At 40.6% G+C, this 26,032-nt stretch overlaps 1 pseudogene across 1 annotated transcript; it reads left to right on the top strand.

The window, feature by feature from the left end:
- The first annotated feature begins 21,211 nt into the window (after positions 1-21,211).
- On the top strand, positions 21,212-25,095 carry LOC116538234 (annotated as a pseudogene). The gene has a single exon (XR_004263567.1). The product of XR_004263567.1 is annotated as a polycomb protein SUZ12 pseudogene (transcript).
- Positions 25,096-26,032: the final 937 nt, after the last annotated feature.

Raw genomic sequence — 26,032 nt, 5'->3', positions numbered from 1 at the left:
GATTTAATGACTGCCCTGCTGGAATTCAAACTTGCATGAGGTCTGTAGCTCCTTGGTTTTGGCCAATTTCTCCCATTTGAAATGGGAGAATTTATCTAATGACTATATTCCCATTGTATCTAAAAGGAAGTAATTAACTTGCTTTTGATATACAGGCTTATAGGTAGCAGGGACTTGCCTTGTCACAGATGAGAGTTTGGACTTATGTTAATGCTAAAATGAGTTAAGACTTTGGGGTACTGTTGAGAAAGCATGTTTGGTTTTGAAATATAAAAAGGGCCTGAGATTTGGAAGGGGCCAGGAGCAGAATGATACCCAGGGTGTTCTCATGATAGTGAGTGAGTTCTTATGAGATCGGATGTTTTTATAAGTATTAATTTTTTCTGCTCTCCCTCTCTCCTGCCACCTCGAGAAGGAGATACCTGCTTTTCCTTTACCATCTGCCATTATTGTAAGGTTCTTGAGGCCTCCCCAGCCTTGTGGAACTGTGACTCAATTAAACTTCTTTTCGTCATAAATTATCCAGTCTTGGGTAGTATCTTTATGGCAGTGTAAAAAAAGACTAATGCACAAATATAAGATAGGGTTATCTGTGTACTAGATGCTTCATAATTAGCCATAATTATTCCTGCTTGAGTTTCTTTGTAACTCTCAGTCACAAATGGAAAATATTTATGGTGAAAAAATAACATTGATTCAGCATGTGAAGAGGACATCTATTCCCAAGCTGCAAAATGGCCTCTCTGAATTTAAATAAAAATTCTGCTTTTTAAATTTTCTGATTATCTTTTGTGTCTTTGTATGTTTATCTCATTGAAGTATCCATCACAGCCCTTCCCCCTTTTTCTGTGTTACGGCTACAATTTTCTCACTGTTCTCTCTGTGCCACACCATTTCACACAGTGCTTTGTAGGATCTGATGAGAAGTTTAGAATTTTTTAATATGGTGAAAAACTGTGTTAAACTTGGGAGTTCGAACTTATTTATAGCTTCTCAATGTAACTTCCAGATCACTTAATTGAGGTAAGAGGCATACCTCTTACCTTAGGTCTACAGGTGAGAAGATTAAATCAGACAGCACTGTTTCTCTTTGTAAAAAAATGTTTTATTTGATTCTAAGACAAAGTGTAGCATATACAAAATTAGTTAGAAAATGCATCTTCAAAATTAATTTGAGAGTTACTATTGAGGGATGATTATTAAATGTAATTTTAATAATGTATTTATAGCACATTTTCATGCATAATTTTGTATTTTTGAGTGTGAATGTTAAAGGTTTAAAATAAAATTAGCTCTGTGGATTTAAAATTTACAATAATACTTTTTTCATATTAATGGTACAATCTCGAGAGATTTTTCTACTATTTTATGATTTTTTTTTAGTGGGTGAGGTTCACAGTCTAAATTTTTCACTCTTACTCATCTAACTGTAGCCAACATTTTGGTCATTTTCTCTGGGAAAATTTTGGAGATTATGGTAGCTTTTGGATTAAAACATTTACTCAGTTATCTGTGATGCAAATATGTTTACTGTGTTCACAGAGTGACCAATCATGTGACAGGTAGCAACACCTGATTTTTAGTGTCTTCCATTACATCACCATCAGCACCAGAAACATAAGGTACCCAGGCTGAAAGTAAAATCCCTAAAGTATATTGGCTCCTCACATGCTCTGCTGGACCCAGAATATGCTGGTAAATATCAGAGTTTCTATTGCTATTACTGACAAGTTAAACAATAAAAACAGCACAGGATAATTGGGGAAAACGCATTGATACATTTTTAGTTATTTATAGTTTATAGGACTTTACAGTTTCTAAATTATTATGAAACAAATTGAATATGCAGATATCTGTAAGTTCTATCTAGATGATGGTATTAATATTGTAATTGCTTATAATTCTGAGCAACGATTATTCCATTTGGTTTACTGCAAAGCAGTTACTTCTCTTCTAACTAGTTAATAGGGTTTTCTATGATAATAAGAATACAAGGTCTTTTAAGATGATCACTAAGATTAGTTTAAAATTCGTAGGCTTTTAGTAACATAAATTTTAATTTTTTTCTAACAGAAGTGAAGAAGCAATAGAAATAAGCTGTTAAAATGACTTCAAAGAAACTATACATGTGGTCATTAAATAATATTTAAAACCACATTGTAAGTGACTGGTTAGTAATTCTAATTTGTTTTATTTTAGTCACTGAGAAAACAATAGTTTATTCATTCTGTATGGAAAAAGCCTTCTTTTCTTTTTCTTTTTTTTCTAAGATGGAGTATCACTCTGGCACTCAGGCTGCAGGGCAGTGGCACCATCTTGACTCACTGTAACCTCCGCCTCCTGGGTTCAAGCGATTCTCCTGCCTCAGCCTCCTGAGTAGCTGGGATTACAGGTGCACACCACCAAACCTGGCTTATTTTTGTACGTTCAGTAGAGATGAGGTTTCACCATGTTGGACAGGCTGGTCTTGAACTCCTGACCTCGTGGTCCACCCACCTTGGCTTCCCAAAATGCTGGGATTACAGGTGTGAGCCACTGTGCCTGGCTGAAAAAGTATTTTCATATTAGTGTTTTCAAAACTTTCAGAAACTTTAGACCACTCAATGAATAATGTTGTACATTTAGATCACAAATTAATAAAATAATTGGCTTATTCTAGCTTTTTTTTCAGACAAAGCTTTGCTCTGCTGCCCAGGGTGAAGTGGACAACACCTGGTGGGAGGTGGGCAATTACCCTCATTCTGTTCTCCTGATAGTGAGTTCACATAAGATCTGATGGTTATTTTATTTTGACAGAGTATCTCCCCGTCACCCAGGCTGGAGTGCAATGGCATGATTTCAGCTTAATGCAATCTCTGCCTCCCAGGCTCAAGCAATTCTCCTGCCTCAGCCTCCTGGGTAGCTGGGATTTACAGGCATGCCACCAAACCTGGCTAGATTATTGTATCTTTAGCAGAGACAGGTTTCACCATGTTGGCCAGGCTGGTCTTGAACTCCTTATCTCATGATCCACCCACCTCAGCCTCCAAAAGTGCTGGGATTACAGGTGTGGGCCAACGTGCTTAGAGGAGTTGATGGTTTTATAAGGAGCTTTTCTCCCTTTTGCTTACCACATTTTCTCTTCCTGCCACCATATGAAAAAGGACATGTTTGTTTCCTCTTTCATTATTACTGTAAGTCTTCTGAGGCCTCCCCCAGCCATGCTAAATTGTCAGTCAAATTAACCTCTTTAATAATTTACCTAGTCTTGGGTATGTCCTTATGGTAGTGTGAGAATGGACTAATACACACAGTTAACTTAATAACAAAGGTGTGGTGGTGGGTGCCTGCAATCCCAGCTACTTGGGAGGCTGAGGCAGAAGAATTGCTTGAACCAGGGAGGGGGAGGTTGCTTTGAACTGAGATCGTGCCACTGCACTCCAGTCTAGGTGACTCTCAAAAAAACATGAAACAGAAAACAAAACAAATAAAAAAAGATTTATAATTTTATTGTGTCATTTTTGCTGAGAAGTGGCTGTCCTGACAGAAAACTGCTATTCTCAGCTCTGCTCACATTGACTTTGCTCAGCATAGTGACTGGAAGTGATATGTGGATAAAAAGCAAATGTGTCTTCTTTGCATCTTTTTTCATCTATTGGCTGAAGTAAGAGGAGAACTGACATCTTAAAATTTTCAAACGTCTAATCCATTAACATGGCATAGCCCTCCATTTATTTTTGGTCTTCTTTCATCTCTCTTAGCAGTGTTTTGAGGTTTTTAGTGTACAGAACTCAGACTTATTTTGTTATGCTTATCCCTAATATTTCATTTTTTTTGATATTATTGTGAATGGGACTCTTTTTTTTGAGATAAAGTCTTGCTCTGTTGCCCAGGCTGGAGTGCAGTAGCATGATCTCGGTTTATTGCAAGCTCTGCCTCTTGGGTTCAAGCATTCTCCTGCCTGAGCCTCCTGAGTAGCTGGGTTCACAAGGGCCCACCACCATTCCTGGCTAATTTTTGTATTTTTAGTAGAGATAGGGTTTCACCATGTTGGCCAGGCTGATTTCGAACTCCTGACCTCATGATCCACCCACCTCAGCCTCACAAAGTGCTGGAATTACGGGCATGAGCTACCACTCCCAGCCTGAATGAGACTTTTTAAAATTGCATTTTTCAGTTTATTGTTGGCATTGATATTGTATTCTGTGACCTTGTTAAGGTCACTTGTTCATTCAAATACCTTATTTTTTTTAAATGTACACAATCATGTTGCTTTTCAATAAAAAAATTTTTACTTCTTACCAATCTATATGCATGACTTATTTCACTTGCTGGAGCCTCCAATAAATGTTCAATAGAAGCCCTTTTGCTGATTTTAAAGAAAAAGCATTCAATTTTTAACCATTTTGTGTGATGTTAGCTGTAAGTTTTTTGTGCTATCCCTTAGCAGGATGAAGAAGTTCCCTTTTATTCCTAGTTTTCTGAGTTTTCATGGAGAATAGGAGTTGAATTTTGTCAAATACTCTTCATGAATGCATTAGGATGATTATAATGTTTTTCTTCTGTAAAGAAAATACATTGATTTCATCTGCTAGAATTTAAGATTTTAAACTAACTTTGCATGACTTTAATTTGTCAAGATGTCTTATCCTTTTTATATATTGCTGGGTTTTGTTTGCTAATATATGTTAAGGCTTTTTTGCACTTATTTTCATTTTCTGTTTTGGTATTGTCTGTATTTGATTTTGGTAACAGAGAGACAGTAGCTTCATAAAATGAGTTGACCTGTGTTCCCACTCTCTATTTTATGAAAGCGTTTTATGAGATTGGTATTAGTTCTTTATTAAATGTTAGAATTCACCAGAGAAGCCATCTGGGCACAGAGGAATTTGCTTCTGTTTTGAGGACATAAGAGGTTAATTATGGATTCAATTTATTTAAAAGATAAAGGAATATTAAGATTTTTAATATCTCCTTGGATCTATTTTGGCAATTTGTATATTTTGTTTTGTGTTGTGTTTTTGAGACGGAATCTCACCCTGTTGCCAAGGCTGGAGTGCATTGGCAGGATCTGAGCTCACTGCAACCTTTGCCTCCCAGGTTGAAGCAATTATCCTCCTCAGCCTCCCAAGTAGCTGGGATTACAGCCGAATTTCATCTGGTGCGATAATTAAGCCAGCCTTTCTCACTGAATGTTGTAATAATTTATAACATTGTAACAGTTCTTCTTGCGTTTCTGTGGCATACAAAATGTTGTCCATATAATGTATGATATAGCAATTTTTAAAATGGTCCCTAACTGGTTGGATTGCTTTTTTGACAAAGGTCTGACAAATTGTAGGGCTGTTTAACATGACCTGCAGTAAGACCTTTCAATGATATCTCTTAGCTGGTTCTATGTTATTAATTGCTAGGACAGCAAAAGGAAATTTTTCATAATCCTGGGTGGCCAGAAGAATAGTAAAAAAACAGTCTTTAAGATCTACTGCTATGAGAGGCCAGTTTCTTGGAATCATGGTAGGAAAAGGGAGTCCAGGCTGTAAAGCTCCCATAGGCTGAGTGACTACCTTTACTGCTCTTAAGTCTGTTAACATCCTCCATTTTCCTGATTTATTTTTAATGACATACACAGGTAAATTCCAGGGAGAAAAGGTAGGTTCTATATGCCCCTTTTGCAGTTGCTCTTGAGCAAGTTTCTTTAATGCCTCCAGCTTATCTTGTTTCAGCAGCCACTGTTCTACCCAAACCAGTTTGGTTGTTAACCAGTAAACGGTTTTTCCCTGCTTATTGGTGCTTCCGAAACCTCCCTTCCTTTTTCCTTGCTGTTTCCTATTTTAACATAAGGCAACAGTAACATCTGAGCAATTCTCTCTTCCGGTTCAGCGGACCAAGGGATAGACGAACTAATGACTAATTTAATTAACCTATGTAATATATTTCTGAAAGATAATAAGTATAATTAATGACTTGGCTCTCTTTTCAAAGACTGTGAAGTTTTAAGGTACCATTTTTCTCTGACAATTATTACCTTTTCTCCTGGTCTAGAGAGGATCTCCCTTAAAAGGTTATATGTAAAACATTATCAGTTTTGGCTTCATTTTTACTTAATTTCTCCCTACACCCATAAAGCAGTCTTTGAGATTTCTTGTCTTCGGTTTTTATAAGCACTTACTAATTTCTTGTATTTAAACAAGATAGAAGCTGTTTAACTTGCATATCTTACAACCTTTATTTTCTAACACCTCTGATTCAAAGATACTCTCTGAAGGAAATTATTCTCCTTTATCATCCACAGAGTTTATTTACATAGTACTAATCCTTGGGGGAATTAACAACTTTGGGAAGCATAATATTCATTACTAGAAAGGCTGGAGTCTCTAGGGTCTTTGAATTCTCTTGGAATTTCAGTTCTTAACTGATATGGGTTTGGACTTTAAAAATATCTCATTCAAACAATGAAAAAAATATTAAATTTGGTGGCAAGTTGGGGACACTGTGGAATCTCTTCTTTCATGGAAAGGAGTAACAGAAACTGCTATCTATTCTTCACTATCCATTCTATCCTTATCCCATACAAATAAAAGTATAGCCTGTCACATGACTAGCCAACTACACTATTTCCCAGCATCCTTTGCAGTTAGATATGGCTATATGACTTGGTCTTCTGCAGTGAAATGCAAGCAGTTGTGATGTCTGCCACTTGTATTTAACACCCTAAAACAAACCACTTGTATTTAAAACCCTATTTTCTCTTCCTCATTCCTGCTGGTTACAACCCAGTTTCCATCCAAAAGAAGAATATAATACACTCTGGAAGGGAAGAAAGCCAAGATGAAAAGAACCTGGGCTCTTGCATTGTGGAGCAGCGTTCCTCACTGACTCCTGTTCTAGCTACTTCATGTTTGGGATCTCTCCATCATGGCAGTTTAACCTCCTCTAAGCCCTAATGGCAGATTTTTCTCAGCAAGGTCGAGTTTTAACAGTGTTCCCTGCTGGTCAGAAACACGTGGCAGCGGCAGGTGAGGCTCCTCAATGGTGGTAAAACTTTCCTTTCATTGCCTCATACATTGGCTTATACTATCCTTACTGCACTACTTTCAGCTCAGTTTATCCAAATCACATCACAGCCTCAGTTGTTCATTTCAATGAGGCAAGACTGTAAATCTTTGATTGAGAAATCTAGAGTAATTTTTTATTCTTACTTCACATATGGAAGAGAAGGAAGAAGGGTCCATGACCCTTTTTGTATTCTGGTATTTATACTTTTTGAAAAACACAAATATCCATTTAAATATTTTTTCCAGAACAATATGCTATTAATTAAATCAACCAATCAGAAATTACCAACTTCCTAGAGGTTAAGGAACACTTTCACAGGATATAGCAACAGCATCTAAGTTCTAGTGGCTTTTCAGATTACCTAGTTAAACAGAACATATACAGGAACAGTTTTATCATGCAGGATACAATCTGCTTTTCTCTACAGCTACAAGGGAAGAAGGAATATTTTCTCTTAAATTATGGAGACTTTTTGTACCAGCAGTTAGGAAAGCCTAGAGTTTCAAAGCCATGCAGTAAAATTCCATTAGTAAACCTGGCCCGGGGAGCCCAAAATTTATAATAGGGAAAGGAAGGCAGAATAGGATTATGAGCAAATGGAATACATGACATGTAATATTTTATATCTATACATCAATAATTGTTATAGGGTTGCTACTATAGGATGTATTTGAAAGGAAACTGTTTATAAGGATTACAAAAAAGAGAAGACACACAGGAATATTCAGGGAAATTATAAAAAATTGATATAAAAATATAGATAAAACAAATGCAGAGTGATATTGACATAAGAGGCAAACATCAGTAAAGCAATAGAATATAGGAAAAAAGAGAAAGAAATTTAGACTATGATAAAGGAAATTTCAAATCTGTGGAGAATGTGTTAACCATAAAATAAGAGAACTTAGGACATTTGACAATCCGCTATTTTTATAAGGTTAATTTCTACCTAATGCCATACCCCAAAGGAAATTCCATGTGTATTTTAAAAACATCAAAACAGACTAAATTATTAGAAGAAAATACAGAGGTACCACTTTTATACTTCCAGCAGTACAACAAACTAGGTACTCTGAAGTACTCTCCGCTGCAATAAACAAATGTATTTTGTAAATATTTCTTGGCTCAAAAAGTAAGGGAAGTCAGTAAGTATTGGTAGCAAAGTAAGTAAGGAACTAAGTACAAGAAACTAAGTGTGAATGGTCCCAGTAAACCAATGATCAAGCAGACATTTCATGGACCAATGCCTGTTCTAGAGCTAGAACATAGAGACTAAGCCCAGGGCCATCTGCTAGACTGGTACATTGAACCCCAAACTTGGCATTAAGTTAGGATTCCTTTAGCTAAAACTAAGGTCATCTTCGGTGAGAAGCACCCACCTTGACTCCTGGAATAAGCAAACTACAAGTGATCTATGGGGAATAGCTATCCCAATTTAGGCCCTGAGTTCCCACAGATTAACTTCCATCAGGTAAAAGTTCACAATCAGAAACCATCTCACTCGGAAAGAAAACAAACACACAATGAGTGAGAACCAGCAGAAAGAATGACTGCAGATTTAGTTACCTGGGGATTTCATATACTGGACTTAGATACAGAATATAAATAACTGTCAATGCTTAAATAAATGAAAGATGGAATCCAAAAAGTCAATAAATAACAAGAGATTTAATTCCCAAGAAGTTTCAAAAAGAACTCAACAGAACTTTTAGATATAAAAAATGAATAGAATTCCACTTCTGGCCATGACAAAGTAACTATTATTAGACGAGCCCTCCTGCTATAAACAACTTTAAAAATGAAACGAAATATGGAAGGACTGTGTTCAGACATTGTATCATAGCCATAAGAGGACTGTGGTCTCTGAAAAGGGGGAAGTGAGTGAAACAAGCCCTACATCGACCCCAGCCTTCTGCCCAGAGGCAGAGGCACTTTCTAAACTGCAGGACAGAAGAGGGCACACAAGCAGAGCACAGTGACCTCATTGTGCTTGGGAGAAAGAAAACCAAGGCCAGGAAAGCAGAGGGGACTGAAATAGACAGGGAGGAGTGTGGGAGAGAAGGCAGCATGCAGAGAAAAGGCTCCAGAAATGTGCATAGGGAATTTGTACTTGTTTCCTATTGCTGCTGTGTCACATCACCACACACCCAATGACAACATAAGTTTATTATGTCATAGTTCTGGAAGTCAGAAGTCCAACCTCCGTGGACTAAAGTAAAAGTGTCAGCAGGACTGGTTCCCTCTGGAGGCTTTGGGAATTCATTTATTCCTTGCCTCTTCAGCTTCTAGTGGCTGCTGGCATTACTTGGCTCATTTCTGCATCACTAAAACCTCTATTTCTGTCATCACATTGCTTTCTATAGCATTGACCTTCTTGCCTCGTCTCATAAGGATGCTTGTGATTACATTGAGCCCACCCAGATAATCTAAGATCATCTCTCTAAGATTCTTTTTTTTTTTTTGGGGGGGGGGGGGCATGGAGTCTTGCTCTGTCATCCAGGCTGGAGTGCAGTGGCATGATCTCAGCTTACTGCAACCTCCACTTCCCAGGTTCAAGCAATTCTCCTGCCTCAGCCTCCCAAGTAGCTGGGATTACATGCACGTGCCATCATACCTGGCTAATTTTTGTGTTTTTAGTACAGACGGGTTCACCATGTTGGTTCACCATTTTGGTCAGGCTGGCCTTGAAATCCCGACCTCAAATGATCCACTCACCTTGGCCTCCCAAATAGCTGGGATTACAGGTGTGAGCCACCACACCTGGCCATTTTAAGATTCTCAATCACTTCTGCAAAGTTTCTTTTGCCATGTAAAGCAATATATTCACAAGTTCTTGGGATTAAGATGAAAACATCTTACAGAAATTATCATTCTGTCCTCCACAGGGTCCCTTGAGTGTTTGTCTGAATACTAAGTTCCACAGCATAAGGTAAGACTCCAGGAATCCAAGAAAAGAGCAATTTATGGCAAACTATAAGCTTATAAAGTAAACCAAGCTCTCACAGGACTTAGAGACAATCCAGTTCCCATCAGCCAGAGTGAAGAAACCTTGTTGAATACCTAAGCAATTCAGCAGAAACCCCAGAAATGCAACACCTTAAGAATAAGATGAAGTAAGCCTTAAACAAACCTTGAAAATGATGACGCTGCATACCAGAACAATACCTGACATTCTTTAAAGACCAAAAAATCCTACTTAACAACGTAGCATCCATATCTAGTGTCCAGTTAAAAATTACTAGACATGACAGAGCAAAAAAATGTGACCCATAACCAAGAGAAAGAAATACCCAAAAAAACAGCCTCAGAAATGATAAAGATAATAGGATTTATATATAAGGACTTTAAAATAGTTACAAGTATATATACTTTTTGCTTATTTATTAAATAATAAATAGTTATTATGTTTGCATTCATAATAGAATGACTTATCCTCCCAATATAAACAACTAGAAAAACTGGACAAATATATGTGACAATTGTTTTAAGACATTTAATAGCAGGCAATCACAGAGAAAACGGAAAGAAATTAGGTGAGTTTATGATAAGGTTTTGGGCTGAAGGCAATTCCCCAACTGGGAGCCCAGGAACAGGCGACCCAAATAGCCCCCAGTGGACTCCCTGAATTTAGGAGACAGAAATCAGGATATAGGGAGGCTGAGACAGCTATAAGTTATAGGACAGAGTTCTAGAGAGGTGAGACCTGTGCAGAAAAAATATTTCAAGCAATCTGCTATGGGCTGGGCAAGGTAGCTTACACCTGTAATCCCATTGCTTTGGGAGGCTGAGGCAGGTGGATCACTTGACAAAGCCAGAGGTTTGAGACCAGCCTGGCCAACATGGTGAAACACCATCTTTTCTAAAAATACAAAAATTATCCAGGCATGGTGTCAGATGCCTGTAATCCCAGTTACTTGGGAGACTAAGGCAAGATAATCTCTTGAACCTAGGAGACAGAGGTTGCAGGCCAAAATTGTGCCACTGCCTTCCAGCCTGGGCGACAGAGCCAGACTCCATCTAAAAAGAAAAAATCTGCATATGGATGTCCTTGAGTCATTGATGAGTACTGGCTGGAGGCAAGGGAAACAGAGTGAAACTCCATGAGGACAGGAAGCAACTGGGGAGCTGAACAAGTCTCAGAGCTCCCAAAGCAGGAAGATGTTTGAGTTCTAATCACCCTAAGGAGAAAGTGCTCAGTGATCAGTCATTCAGTAGAGAGCTCAGCGGGGCCACACCTTGGCAGTAATGCTGACCTATCCTTTTATTCAAAGCATTTGAATGCCATTCTAACAACACTTAAAAACAGACTGAAAGATAAACTGTCTTACCAATAACTTAACTCCTTGCCACACTTGTAACAATTTAAAGAAAGACAAAATTCAGACAGTCCACAACATAATATTCACAATATTGGGCATCTAATCAAAATTTACTAGATACCGCATTATAAAAAGCAGGAAAATGTGACATATAACCCAGAAAATATTAGTCAGTAGAAACAGAATGAGAAACGACAGGCGCTGAACCCGCCACCGGGACATTAAAACAGACAATGATAACCATACTGAAGTATTGATAGGAAAACATAATGAAAGGAGAGTGGAAGATATTTTAAAAGGAGCCAAATGAAATGCCTAGAGGTTTTATTAAAACAATATTTATTTCATCTGCCATGGTTGCAAAAAAAAATCTGAAACAAAATTTCTATTGGATGTGATTAACAGCAGATTAGACATTGCAAAAATAGGATGAGAAAGCCTAAAGAAAACCTGCATGTTCTACACATGTATCCCAAAACTTAAAGTATAACAAAACCAAACATATTTTCTGACAGATTGGTACCCAATAAATGGAAATTACTGTAAGTTACTGAAAACCATAGCAAGCATAGCCTCAAGGTGATGGGTGACAGAACATGAAACATAACAAACTTCTGTCAGAATCGCTTAAGGGAAATTCTTGCAAACAAGCCTCCAGTACACAATTCCAGGACAATAAGCAACAGAACAAGTACACCCCTAGCAAGAAGGAATCTTCATCCCGACCTGGTTATTGTTTATATTCTAAATGTTTTCAAGGTAAAAGTTTGCAAATATTCTTTAGATATTATTTTTATCTAGCAAAGCAAAATTGCTGGTTGGTACATAGTTCACTCAAAGCCCTTTTGTTAAGCCCTTGCATTCTTTCCAAGATTCCTCTTTATCTGCCTCTTAAGAGTGGGCACCTCTGTCTTTGGTCACAATTTCCAAAGTGTTAGAATTACAGGCGTGAGTCCTTGCTCCTGGCCACAACTGGAACTCTCATACATTGCAACATGCCTGTAATCCTGGTACTTTGGAGGTTAAGGCAGGAGGACTGCTTGAGCCAGGAGTTCCCGGCTGCCGTGAACTATGACTGAGCCACTGCACTCCAGCCTGGGTGACTGAGACTTTGTTTCTTTCTAGAAAAAAAAAATCAGACCAAGCATCCCCAGTATGTCTTCTGTGGAATTAAATAGAATCAGAGGCAAGAAGCAACTTTATCCTATTATAAAGGAAACACTTTCGGTTTGTGTATAATCTTAGTTTGTTTTAAAATACCCACAGATTATCAGATTAAGAAATAAAACTTCCAAGTTTATTACCCAAAATTTTAATGAAATACAGAATTTGGAACTCACTGAATGCCTTGTTGTACTCATTTTTATAATAATGAAATTTTTAGTCTTTTTCCAGTTAATGTTAATAATTGGGAGCTTCCCAGCTGGTGAACTGCAGAGGGGTTAAGGTATGGATGTGTCAGGCTGAAGTTCTGAGGCTGAGTATCTCCAGACAGGGGCAGCTTCTTCAGTTCAACCAGCTGACTTTCCTTTAGAATGTTGTAAGTGAGTCATTAAATGAAAATCTTAGGAGTCAAAAATTATTGGGACTCACGGTGTTAATGGTTTGCTTTGTAGTGTGCCTGGCTTCAGGACACAAATTAAATCCTACACAGTTAGAAAGGGAAAATGTTTTTTAATTTTTAAAAACCTTTTTATTCTTTACCACATCAAGCATGTGAACCTAGAGAATTTTTTTGATGCTCTATATTCTTTTGCCAAAATAATTCAGTTCTAGTTCTTTTCTATCATTAGTCTAAACTTTTTTTTTGTTATTCTTAAACTCAATTTGGGTTCAAAATCTTATTTCCGGCCCAGGTAACATAGTGAGACCTGTCTCTACAAAAAAAAAAAAAAAAAAAAAAAAAAAAAAAAATTAGCTGGGCATGGTGGCATGAGCCTGTAGTCCCAGCTACTCAGGAAGCTGAGGTGGGAGGATCACTTGAGCCCAAAAGGTGAGACTGTAGTGAGCTGTGGTGATGGCACCACTGCACTCTAGCCTGGACAACAGAGTGAGACCCTGTCTCAAAAAAAAATCATATTTGATTAATAAAAGTTGTGGAATAATATGTATTATCTCCCTATTCTATCCTTGAAATGGTTTATATAATTGTGGCTGTTATTGGCCCTATAGATCTGAATGAAGAAGGAGAAAGACAGGGAGGAAGCGACAAAGGAAAGGAGAGAGGGAGGAGGGAGGAATAAGGCCCCAGGTGATGCCTCTAGAGTAAAATGTGTTCACTGCATGCAGAGACCATGGAAAGGTGTCCCTTTAAGGGAGGATGGAACATAAAAAGAGTATGGGGCTTGGGAGGGCAGGACTGAAACCACCTAGGGGTAGGCTTGTAGCTTGGGTGGAGGGCAACTGAGATAATCAAAGGCTGGTGATGTGCAGATGGCCACACTATTTTCCACCAGGCTGGTCCGCAGGTATGTGTAGGGCATGTCCTGCTTTGCATTCCAGATCTCAGTTCCTTATCCAGGGCAGCCAGCTCCTCCCTGAAATTCTGTGGCACAGCCTTAGGCCCAGGGCCTGAAAAATACTCTCCTTATGTGGGATGGAGAGGAAAAGACCCGGAGTTTAGGGTGCCACATGGCCCTATGGCTGCCTCCTTCCTCAGAGCCCTGGGCACTCAGCTCTCACCATAATGGACTAGCATCTGCCCAGTTGCCAAGTGATGGACATCTTGAGAAAAGCCTGATGAAAGTTGGGCAGCGTCGCCATCACTGTCTCCAGCATTGCATCATTGGTGGTTGGCAGGGGTAGCCATATCATGCAGGGTGCATTAGGGACCCAAATGTACCAATCTAGCTAAGGAAAGTCGGGATCTAGAGTCAATATCTGCTAAGCATGAAAACCTTGTGAACCCTGTGCACACAAACTCCTCCCTCACCCCAGGCCCCAAATTCCCAGCTGTTCATCTCTGCTAAGTAGCTGACCCCGGTGGACAGAGGAGTGTTGGCCAGTGCAGGTAAAGATACACATGGTGACAAAGTGGCATACCTGGTCCCAAGACTGTAAAGACACAGGTAACCCTTCAAGGGGTGGGGAGAGTTAGAAGCTATGAAGCCAGGAATAGAGCCAAGCTCAGAGAATGAGGCAGAGAGAGGAGAACAAGAGGGGTGAGAAAGAGTGGCAGGAACACTCAGTAACTCTTGTGGGAATTACGGTAACAGCAGGGTGGGGTGTGGGGGTGGGAGCTCTGCTGGGCGGGTCCCACTTAGTAGGATGCTGGTACTCACTCATATTGGCTCACAAGAGGCAGTCAATGATGTTAAGGTTTTTAGTGAGCTGGTCAACATTACCTTAGTAGCCAGAGTAGGAATATTTATGCCATGGAAATGTACAAATGTTACCAACTGGGACTTTTTATTTCCTGAGAGTCAGTTGTTAAATATTTATGAACAACCACTGGTCCCGCTGCATCAGGCACCTAAGGGGTTCTCAGTGTATAGGATGGAGACCTGTCTCCAGCTGAGAGGGAATGAAATCTGAGAAGGCCTTTGGAGTTTTCATAGGTGTTGGAAATGCTTCTGGAAGATTTCACAGAAGCGCAGATGATTCCGGGGAGGTCTCTTTGTGTTTTGTGTCTGAGATTTCCAGGCAGGGGCTCCTCCTACCTTGGACCTGGGCAGCCCGATTTCAGTGATCTCTCAACACCAGGTCTGCAGCTCTGGGTCATCATGCACAGCCATATCTGTCTTACAGTAGAGACTCACAATTCCTTCCATATACCTGTCAGCCAACAGGGCAGGGCCAGGGTGCTGAAGCCAGCTCTGCTCCTGCTCACATGGCCATGTCAGGGTCCCATGCCCCCAACGAGACACAGACCTTCTGCTCTCCTAGACATCTTCTCCACCCCTAATGGCCTTCGTGCTTGTGAAAGATGATTTCCCAGAGCCACAGTGCATCTTGGCAAAGAAGGAGGACTTGACTCCCAGGAAGCCCTGGTCAGCCAAGTCATCAGGGGGACAGGAGATAGTTTAGCAGGGCTCTGGCTCACTTGAGCAGCTTCAAAGGCAGCTCCTTCCTCACCAGTCACCATCTGAGGAGCAAGGATGGGCAGGGTCAGGCGAATCAACCAGCCCTGGGTCCAGAGTCAGAAAGAAGAGTGACCTAGAATCTCCCTTTCTCTCCCCATACCTGGTCAAAAATTTCCATGTTGGAGACCAGCCCAGTCCTGGCCTGGATGTTAATTTCCAAGGTGTATTGCAGGTGGGGAATTATAAACTAGAGGGAAAAAAGCAGGGAAGGGCAAGGTCAGAAGAAAGCTGCACAGGTTCCTGCAGGAAATAAAGGCGACAAACAGGAAGGGTACCAGGTCTTCAGAAAATTCACAGAAGTAAAGTTCAGTACCTCTCAACAGTGAGTTTTCAGAAGTATCATTCGACCCAGCAATCCCACTACTGGATATATAACCAAAGAAATAGAAATTGTTCTGCCATAAAGACGCATGCATGTTTATGTTCATCACAGCACTATTCACAATAGCAAAGACATGGAATCAACCTAAATGCCCATCTACATGCCCATCTACAATAGACTGGATAAAGAAAATGTGGTGCATATACACCATGGCAGCCATAGAAAAGAACAAGATTATGTCTAGGCAGCCATAGAAAAGAACAAGATTATGTCTTCTGTAGCAACATGGATGGAGCTGGAGGCCATAATCCTAAATGGACTAACACAGGAACAGAAAGCCAAATAAGGCATGTTCTCACTTGTAAGTGGGAGCTAAGGGGACACTGAATACACATGGATACACAGAAGGGAACAAAAGACACCAACATCTACCTGAAGGTGGAGGGTGGGAGGAGGGAAGGATCCCAAAACTACTTATCGGATAACATGTTTATTACCTGGGTGACAAAATCATCTGTATACCGAACCCCTGTGACACACAATTTACTTATATAACAAACGTGCACATATACTTCTGAAACTAAAAGTTAAAAATAAATAAAAATACGAATAAACCACCAAGTTTTTAGTTGATTTGCATTGACTAACATGTTCTACAAACCACTGACTTAGTGCTTTATGATAACTGAAAGACATCATTCTCCTTTCTTTCTTTCTTTCTTTCTTTTTTTTTTTTTTTTTTTTTGAAACGGAGTTTCACTCTTGTTACCCAGGCTGGAGTGCAATGGCGCGATCTCGGCTCACCGCAACCTCCGCCTCCTGGGTTCAGGCAATTCTCCTGCCTCAGCCTCCTGAGTAGCTGGGATTACAGGCACACGCCACAATGCCCAGCTGATTTTTTGTAGTTTTAGTAGAGACGGGGTTTCACCGTGTTGACCAGGATGGTCTTGATCTCTTGATCTCGTGATCCACCCACCTCGGCCTCCCAAAGTGCTGGGATTACAAGCGTGAGCCACCGCTCCTGGCTCTCCTTTCTTTTCATATTTTTTTCACAGGTCTAGACTAAAGTTTCTCAACTTTTTTTTCCATTATCGTTCAATAAGTCGTCTTTTTTTTTTTTTCTTTTTAGAGATGGAGTCTCGCTCTTGTCGCCCAGGCTGGAGTGCAGTGGCGTGATCTCGGCTCACTGCAACCTCTGCCTCCTGGGTTCAAACAATTCTCCTGTCTTAGCCTCCCAAGTAGCTGGGATTACAGGTGCCCACCACCACGCCCAGCTAATTTTTGCATTTTTAGTAGAGATGAGGTTTTACCATGTTGGTCAGACTGGTCTCAAACTCCTGACCTCAAGTGATCCGCCTGCCTCAGCCTCCCAAAGTGCTGGAATTATAGACATGAGCCACTGCACTCGGCCTAAGTACCCTTTTGAGACCTTTTTTTCTAATCTGAGCCCACCTCATAAAATTGTAATGCTACATATATACTGTATATCCATTTATGTATTGCATTACATTTGTGATTTGTACATAAAAATAGTAAGATTTTTCACACACATTTTCCAACCACCTTCATCCCTTGGGGGACATTGTTGCCCCATTGAGAATGGATGGTCAACCACTGCCTCCCTCCACAGCCTTGGCTTCTTCCTCTCCCCTTCATCCATTATGCTTACCTTCTTCAGCCACTGGTCTCCAACATGAGAGTTTTCAACCAGGTATGGGGAGAGAAAGGGAGATTCTAGGTTACTCTTCTTTCTGACTCTGGAGGAAGGGCAGGTCGATTTACCTGACCTTGCCCATCCTTCAAAGACCGAAAGAAGCCGAGCTCATTCCACCTCAATCCCGCATAAGCTGTTCCCTCTGCCTGGAACACTGTGCCCCACCTTGGTCATTTCAAGGTTAGCTTCTGACAGTCACATTCTCTATGTCATCTTTTTCAAGGGAGCCTCTTCTGACCGCCCAATCTAACCTTGCCATCACATCACCCTGCTTTGATTCTACCTACCACAGCTGCTATGTTACAATACAATCTCTATTGTCTGTTTGCCTTTGCTGAAAATGAAAATCTTAAAAGATCAGGACCTCAACTATCTTGCTTACTGCTAGCATCTAGAATGGTTCTTGTCACACAGGAGGCACCCCATACATGTTTTTAATAAGTAAATACTTTGCTCTAATGCTCTGTAATAAACCAGGCAACTGTTGTTGGTCTGAGCCCCTCTAACTGGCTAGTATCACTATTTTAGAACTGATAAATGATTGGCTGGATAAAAATCTTTGTATATTTTTTGCACTGTTTCCTCTTATTGGATGGAATCCTTGGTCATTTGCATGTACTGTTTATGTGCTGTACCAGTATCTGTGCTTTGCATATAAAGCGTAAGATTTTTTTTGCTACTTTCCCCAAGAATGATTCCCACCCCCATGGAAGGTGATATCCCCTTTGAAAAATGCATGGTCAGCCATGCTTGCACTCTTTTGCTCTCACATCTTCCATTCTTTGATTCTTTCCATATCCTGAGACTCCTCAGAGAGAGGGCCTGCTGAGGTGAGAACATGCCCTGGGGGCAGAGATAGAGGCCTGACAGAGAGAAGGGAATAAAGTGTTACCTTGAAGACAGGATGTATCGAAGGCACCTCATGGTGTTCACAGCAATGACCTCTGCCATCAAGTGTCCCCTCATAGGATGAGACTGTAGCTCATGGAGCTGGAAGTCAGAGCTATGGGCCCAGCGTTTGACCAGAAGCCAGACCATTGCAGGATCCATGGGCAAGAGAAGCAGAGGTGGCTGGGATCCTATGTTGGAGCTGGAACAGGAACAAGGTGTGAGGAGAGAAGGGGTGAGTGCCAGGCGCTCAGCAACCCCCCTCCCTTGCATGTTTAACCTCTCCCTTAGTCCTCCAAATGTGCTTCCCTTTCTCCATCTCACGGCTGCCACTCCCTACAGCTACCATTTCTTCCCCTCTCTTTCCTACCCACTCAGTACATTAGCACCCTGCAAGCTGCTCTGCCTCCTACGTTCTGCAGAAACTGCTCTTCTAGTGCCTTCTCCAGCCTCCACTTCCCCTTTAGTCCCCACAGTGTGGACAAGATTCAAATTGCCTGCTTCCTTCATCCCACACACTTTTTTCAAAATCTCATCTTTTAGCCCCACCTTCACACAAATGACTGAATGAATCTCTAGTTCTCAGCTGCCTGCCAGACAATTTAAATGCCTTCCTGTTATCTCAACATTGGCTAGGCGGAAGCCTACACAAGCACCCTGTCCTCTTTATTTATGTTATTTCTGCAGACACCTGGCCTGGCTTACCTTTCCTCCCTCCTTGATTTCCCTCTGCACTCACATCCACCTGTCCTCTCCATCCTGACGGTCACTACCCACATCTGAGCCCACCTCCTCTAGGGGCAAGTGCTAAAGCATGTCGCCCTAATTCCTGTTTCTAGCAGCTCCCCTCTCCAACCCAACCTAAACACAACTGCCTATATGGTGTGCCCACAGCACATTTCTTTTTTTTTTTTTTTTTTTTATGACATAGAGTTTTGTTCTGTTGCCTAGGCTGGAGTGCAGTAGCGTAATCTCAGCTCACTTCAACTTCTGCCTCCTGGGTTCAAGTGATTCTCCTGCCTCAGCCTCCAGAGAAGCTGGGATTACAGGCATGCGCCACTACACCCAGCTAATTTTGTAGTTTGGGTAGAGGTGGGTTTTACCATGTTGACCAGGCTCAACTCAAACTCCTGATCTCAGGTGATCCGTCTGCGTTGGCCTCCCAAAGTCCACAGCACATTTCATCACAGCCTTCTCCAGCTTCCCACATCACACTCCTTAGCCTGGCATAGTCTGGCCCCTAGTCCAACTGCCCCCTAGAAATCTTCTAACTCCTCTGCCTCAGCCTCTCTGCCCAATCCATCTTGCCCCTGAGGACAAATCCTTCTCCTCCATCCTGTTTGAGTCCTGGCCCTCCTTCAAGGCTCATGACACCCCACCTCCCCTGATCCCTCCTGGGCTGTCTCTGTCCTCAGGGACTTCCTCAGTACCGGAGCTTCTTCAGACTGCCCCAGTCTTTCTCTCCAGCTATACTGCAGGGCCTTCAAATCACAGACTTTGCCTATTTCCTCCTTTAATGTCTACCCCAGTGCCTTAGCACAGTGCCTTTGCAGATAGTGGGTGCCTAGTGAATTTCTATAAGGGCTGAGCTGAGAAGGCCGGATACTGGGAGCAGAAATCTCGAGTCCTCTCACCTGGATGACCACGGGCAAGAACTTTCCATCAGGATGCAGTTTCAGCACAACCAGAGGGGCAGCCAGATGCTGCTGGCTATACAGAATGACTTTGGCCTTGATCCCATTCAGCAAGAAGTCAGCTTCAAACAGTGTGCCTCCCTAGATGGGGGAAGAGGGCAAGGGCTGCTATCAGTACAGGCATATTCATTCTACTCTGATTCTTCCAGGAGAGAAGAGAGAGAAGGAAACTAACTTATTTCCATCACCTACTTTGTACCAAGTAGGGAAGCATGTGCTTACTGTCTTATATAATTTTTTTTTTTGAGACAGGGTCTTACTCTGTTGCCCAGGCTGGAGTGCAGCAGCAGGATCACCACAGCTCACTGTAGCCTTGACTTCCTTGGACCCAAATGATCCTCCCACTTCAGCCTCCTGAGTAGCTGGGACTATAGGTATAGGCAGCCACACAAAAAATTACAGGGACTAATTTTTGTATTTTTTACGGAGATAGGGTTTCACCATCGTGACCAGGCTGAGCTGGAATTCCTGACCATCATCCTGCCTCAGCCCCCCCAAAGTCTTGGGATTATAGGCATGAGCCACTGTGCCTGACCTTGTAATTTTTATACATAGTTGAATGAACCTCAATTTTACAGAAGAAGAAACAGATAATCAGAGAGGTTGGCCGTTTTGCCTGAGATCACAAAGCTTACACAAATAGTAGAACCAGGGTTCACATCCAAGCCTATCTGCTCTGTAATTCCATGCACTTTCTCTCTGTTGTTCTGTGTTGATTCCTTATTAACAGCCACAGCACTCTGACCCCAATTCCCTAACTCTGCACACTGCCTGAATCCCCAGTACTAAGGCCCACTCACGTTTCATTTGACCCTGTTTCTATCAACCATTCCACCTTGCACACCCTGCCTCCACAGCATTTGGGGAGGAAGCCGTGCAACTGAGCTTCTCCAGGATCCTCCAGGACTTCTGCTGAATCCCTCCCTGCTGACTGGCAGCAAGCCAGGCCCAGAGTGGGTCCTGCAGCAGTATCGTTGATGCTAGCCCACCCCATTTCACTGTTGGGCCTCCTTAGGACTCTGATGTCCATACATCCAGCTCCTCCAGCTGGGCCTGCAGTTCCTCCATCCCTGGAGGGAACATGAGGTGGGCAGGAAGGTGAATAGAGACCCTCAGCACCATGGGGCTGGCACCATTAAGAAACTGGTATCTTTTTTTTTTTTCTTCCTTCCTTCCCTCCTCCCCTCTCTCCTCCTTCAACCCTCGTTCCGCCGGAGCCCTGCTGGGGCGAGCGGTTGGCATTGCAGGCGCTTAGTCTCCAGGGCCGCCCGGAGGGTAGCTGGTGGGGGGTGGGGGTGGGGAGGCAGGAACCATGATGGCGCCTCAGAAGCACAGCGGTTGGGGAGGGGGCCGCTCGGGGCCCAGCACGGGGTCCAGGGGAGGCGGTTTCGGGGGGTTCGGTGGCGGTGGTGGCTGCGACCGCTTCGGGGGGCAAATTCGGCGGAGGGGTCTGTGGAGGCGGTGACAATTATTCGGCCTCCTCTTCCTCCGCAGTGTTACAAGTGAAGAAGCCGAAAATGGAGCACGTCCAGGCTGACCACGAGCTTTTCCTCCAGGCCTTTGAGAAGCCAACACAGATCTATATGTTTCTTCGAACTCGGAATCTCATAGCACCAATATTTTTGCACAGAACTCTTACATGTTTCATTGAAACTCCAGAACAAACATCAAAAGGAAAACATTTAAAGTTGATGATATGTTATCAAAAGTAGAGAAAATGAAAGGAGAGCAAGAATCTCATAGCTTGTCAGCTCATTTGCAGCTTACATTTTACTGGCTTCTTCCACAAAAATGATAAGCCATCACAAAACTCAGAAAATGAACAAAATTCTGTTACCCTGGAAGTCCTGCTTGTGAAAGTTTGCCACAAAAAAAGAAAGGATGTAAGTTGTCCAATAAGGCAAGTTCCCACAGGTAAAAAGCAGGTGCCTTTGAATCCTGACCTCAATCAAACAAAACCTGGAAATTTCCCGTCCCTTGCAGTTTCCAGTAATGAATTTGAACCTAGTAACAGCCATATGGTGAAGTCTTACTCATTGCTATTTAGAGTGACTAGTCCAGGAAGAAGAGAATTTAATGGAATGATTAATGGAGAAACCAATGAAAATACTGATGTCAATGAAGAGCTTCCGGCCAGAAGAAAACGAAATCGTGAGGATGGGGAAAAGACATTTGTTGCACAAATGCCAGTATTCGATAAAAACAGACGCTTATGGCTTTTAAATGGGGAATATGAAGTAGCCATGCAGGAAATGGAAGAATGTCCAATAAGCAAGAAAAGAGCAACATGGGAGACTATTCTTGATGGGAAGACGCTGCCTCCATTTGAAACATTTTCTCAGGGACCTACCTTGCAGTTTACTCTTCATTGGACAGGAGAGACAAATGATAAATCTACAGCTCCTATTGCCAAACCTCTTGCCACTAGAAATTCAGAGTCTCCATCAGGAAAACAAGCCTGGTTCAGTTAAACCTACTTAACCTATTGCTATTAAAGAATCATTGACTACAGATCTACGAATAAGAAAAGGATACTCCAAATGAAAACCGACAAAAATTAAGAATATTTTATCAGTTTCTTTCTAACAACAATACTAGACAACAAACTGAAGCAAGAGATGACCTACATTGCCCTTGGTGCACTCTGAACTGCCACAAACATTATAGTTTACTCAAGCATCTTAAACTCTGCCATAGCAGATTTATCTTCAATTATGTTTATCATCCAAAAGGTGCTAGGATAGGTGTTTCTATCAATGAGTGTTATGATGGCTCCTATGCAGAAAATCCTCAGGACATTCATTGCCAACCTGGATTTGCTTTTAGTTGCAATGGACCAGTTAAGAGAACACCTATCACACACATTCTTGTGTGCAGGCCAAAACGAACAAAAGCAAGCATGTCTGAATTTCTTGAATCTGAAGATGGAGAAGTAGAACAGCAAAGAACACACAGTAGTGGCCACAATCGTCTGTATTTCCATAGTGATACCTGCTTACCTCTCCGTCCACAAGAAATGGAAGTAGATAGTGAAGATGAAAAAGATCCTGAATGGCTAAGAGAAAAAAACATTACAGAAATTGAAGAATTTTCTGATGTTAACGAAGGAGAGAAAGAAGTGATGAAACTCTGGACTCTCCATGTCATGAAGCATGGGTTTACTGCTGACAATCAAACAAATCAGGCCTGTATACTGTTTGTAGAAAAGTATGGACAGAAAATAATTAAGAATAATTTATGTCGAAACTTCAAGCTTCATCTAGTCAGCATGCATGACTTTACTCTTATTAGCATAATGTCAATACATAAAGCTGTTACCAAGCTCCGTGAAATGCAGCAAAAATTAGAAAAGGGTGAGTCTGCTTCCCCTGCAAACGAAGAAATAACTGAAGAACAAAATGGGACAGCAAATGGATTTAGTGAAATTAATTCAAAAGAGAAAGCTTTGGAAACAGATAGTGTCTCAGGGGCTTCAAAACAGAGCAAAAAACAAAAACTCTGAAAAGATCTAACCCCAAATTAAGGACAGACACTGAAATTGCATTTTAGGGAATTAATCCTCCAAGAAGAATTATGTTTTTATTTTTAATCATAGGTTCCAAACAGGCACTGTTAGATGAAGTAAATGATTTCATCAAGGATATTTGTATCAAGGTTCTACTTCATTATGCAGCATTATATCAGTTTTTTTTGATGTCTTGAAACATTCTGTAAAAATATGAAAAGCAATATTTCAAATAAAGTGTTTTTACATTCAGTTATCAACTATGTTGCATTGGTACTATAGAAATTATTTCATATATTTAAATTAGAATGTTTTTTGCATTTATGACTGGCTGTTTTTCTACTTTGTAATTGTGAGACAGTTTCTTGGGGAGAGAAAATTGGAATGGTTCCCCTTTAGAAATTGAAGTCTTCAGGTATCAACTACAAAAAAGGAGAAAAATAGAAATTGAAGGATTTTTATGAAATTATATTGTGTTACTATTTGCAATCAAACTTTAATCCTTGTTTTTGAAATCACATCAATTTGGAATCAAAAATTATAATATAGGATATTTTATATTACATAAATTCATTTTACAATTGAAAAATAGCACTTCTTCATCTTATGCCTGTTTGAGAAGATATTAATTTTTCACATTGTTGACAGTGAAACGCTATGTTGGTTTATGAGATTACTGACCATTTGTTTTCATGTGGATAATTTTAGTGCATTGCTCACCCAGGATGTTTTTTTTTTTTTTTTAACTTGAACATTTTGCTTGTTTTTATTTTTTAATTTGATAATCACATAGAAAATAAAGCTGTTCATATCTTTAAATTAGGATTGCAAACCAAGGGAAGAACATGTTTGAGATTTTAAGATGTCATTTACAAGGGGAGAAGTGTTTTATAAGAGTGAACCAGAAAACTGTTGTACCTTTTACTTTTGTGCAAGGATGTCTTTGTAATGTGTTTCATGAATAGAACATCCAATGCAGATAAGCTGACTTGAATCATTTTGAGCAATTTTGCCCTGTGTTATATGTGTTTCACGCACGTATTTGCAGTTGGATTTTCTCCAACAGAAAGTGGTTTCACTACTGGCACATTAACAAGCACCAATAGGTTTTTATTCCAACTCCAAGCACTGTGGTTGAGTAACATCACCTCAATTTTTTATTATCCTTAAAGATATTGCATTTTCATATTCTTTGTTTATAAAGGATCAATGCTGCTGTAAATACAGGTATTTTTAATTTTAAAATTTCATTCCACCACCATCAGATGCAGTTCCCTATTTTGTTTAATGAAGGGATATATAAGCTTTCTAATGGTGTCCTCAGAAATTTATAAAATGTAAATACTGATTTGATTGGTCTTTAAGATGTGTTTAACTGTGAGGCTATTTAACAAATAGTGTGGATGTGATTTGTCATCCAGTATGAAGTTCTTAGTCACTGATTTTTGTGTTAAAAAAAAAAATAGGAAAGAGGGAAACTGCAGCTTTCATTACAGATTCCTTGATTTGTAAGCTCTCCAAATGATGAATTCTCTGATTTTGCCTCTGGATAGATCTTGAGCATTTATCTCGGGCTTTAATTTGCTAAAGCTGTGCACATATGAAAAAAAAAAAAAAAAAATAGGTTATTTTAGGGGAGATGTCGGTGTAGAATTATGGCTTATGTCATTTCTTAAGCAGTTACGCTCTTAATGCTTAAAAGAAGGCTAGGATTGTTTGCACAAAAAGTTGGTGATTCCCTCCCCCAAACAGTAATAAAATTACTTCTGTTGAGTAAACTTATGTCATCGAAAAGCTGAAAAAAATCCCTGTTTCTATTTATAAAAAAAAAAAAAAAAAAAAAAAAAGCTTTTCTATATGTACCCTTGGTAAGACTTTGAAGAAATCATGTAAGATGATAATGCATTTGAATGGTACAGTAGATGTAAAAAAAAATTCAGTTTAAAAGAACATTGTTTTTACATTAAATGTTTATTTGAAATCAAATGATTTGGTACATAAAGTTCAATAATATAAAAGCTATTAAAAAAAAAAGAAAAGAAAAGAAAAGAAAAAGAAACTGGTACCTAAATAAGGCATCCTCCTTCCAGGAGTCCCACATATTCTCTGGGGAAGGCAGCTGTTGAACAAGTTGTGGGATCTGAGCTCTTGGTCCTTCCAACCCCCACCAACCATGCCCACTTGACTCCAGCCCATCAGAGGGACCCAAGTCTCTGGTTGCCCCACCTGGTTCTTTTAATTCTGCTGGACTGGGTGGGAGCTGGGGTAAGGGTCCTGGGAGGAGTACTGGGGATCTGACCTGCCAGCAAATGGGATATGGGTTAAAAAGTAACCATATGCCGGGCGCAGTGGCTCACGCCTGTAATCCCAGCACTTTGGGAGGCTGATGCGGGTGGATCATGAGGTCAAGAGATCAAGACCATCCTGGTCAACATGGTGAAACTCCGTCTCTACTAAAAATACCAAAAAT

The sequence above is a fragment of the Sapajus apella genome, unplaced genomic scaffold, assembly GCF_009761245.1.
Source record: "Sapajus apella isolate SASKATOON/1434 unplaced genomic scaffold, GSC_monkey_1.0 scaffold118, whole genome shotgun sequence".
NCBI classification, from domain to species: Eukaryota; Metazoa; Chordata; class Mammalia; order Primates; family Cebidae; genus Sapajus; species Sapajus apella.
Note: the sequence above shows the minus strand (reverse complement) of the source record. Positions and strands in the feature narration are given on the sequence as shown.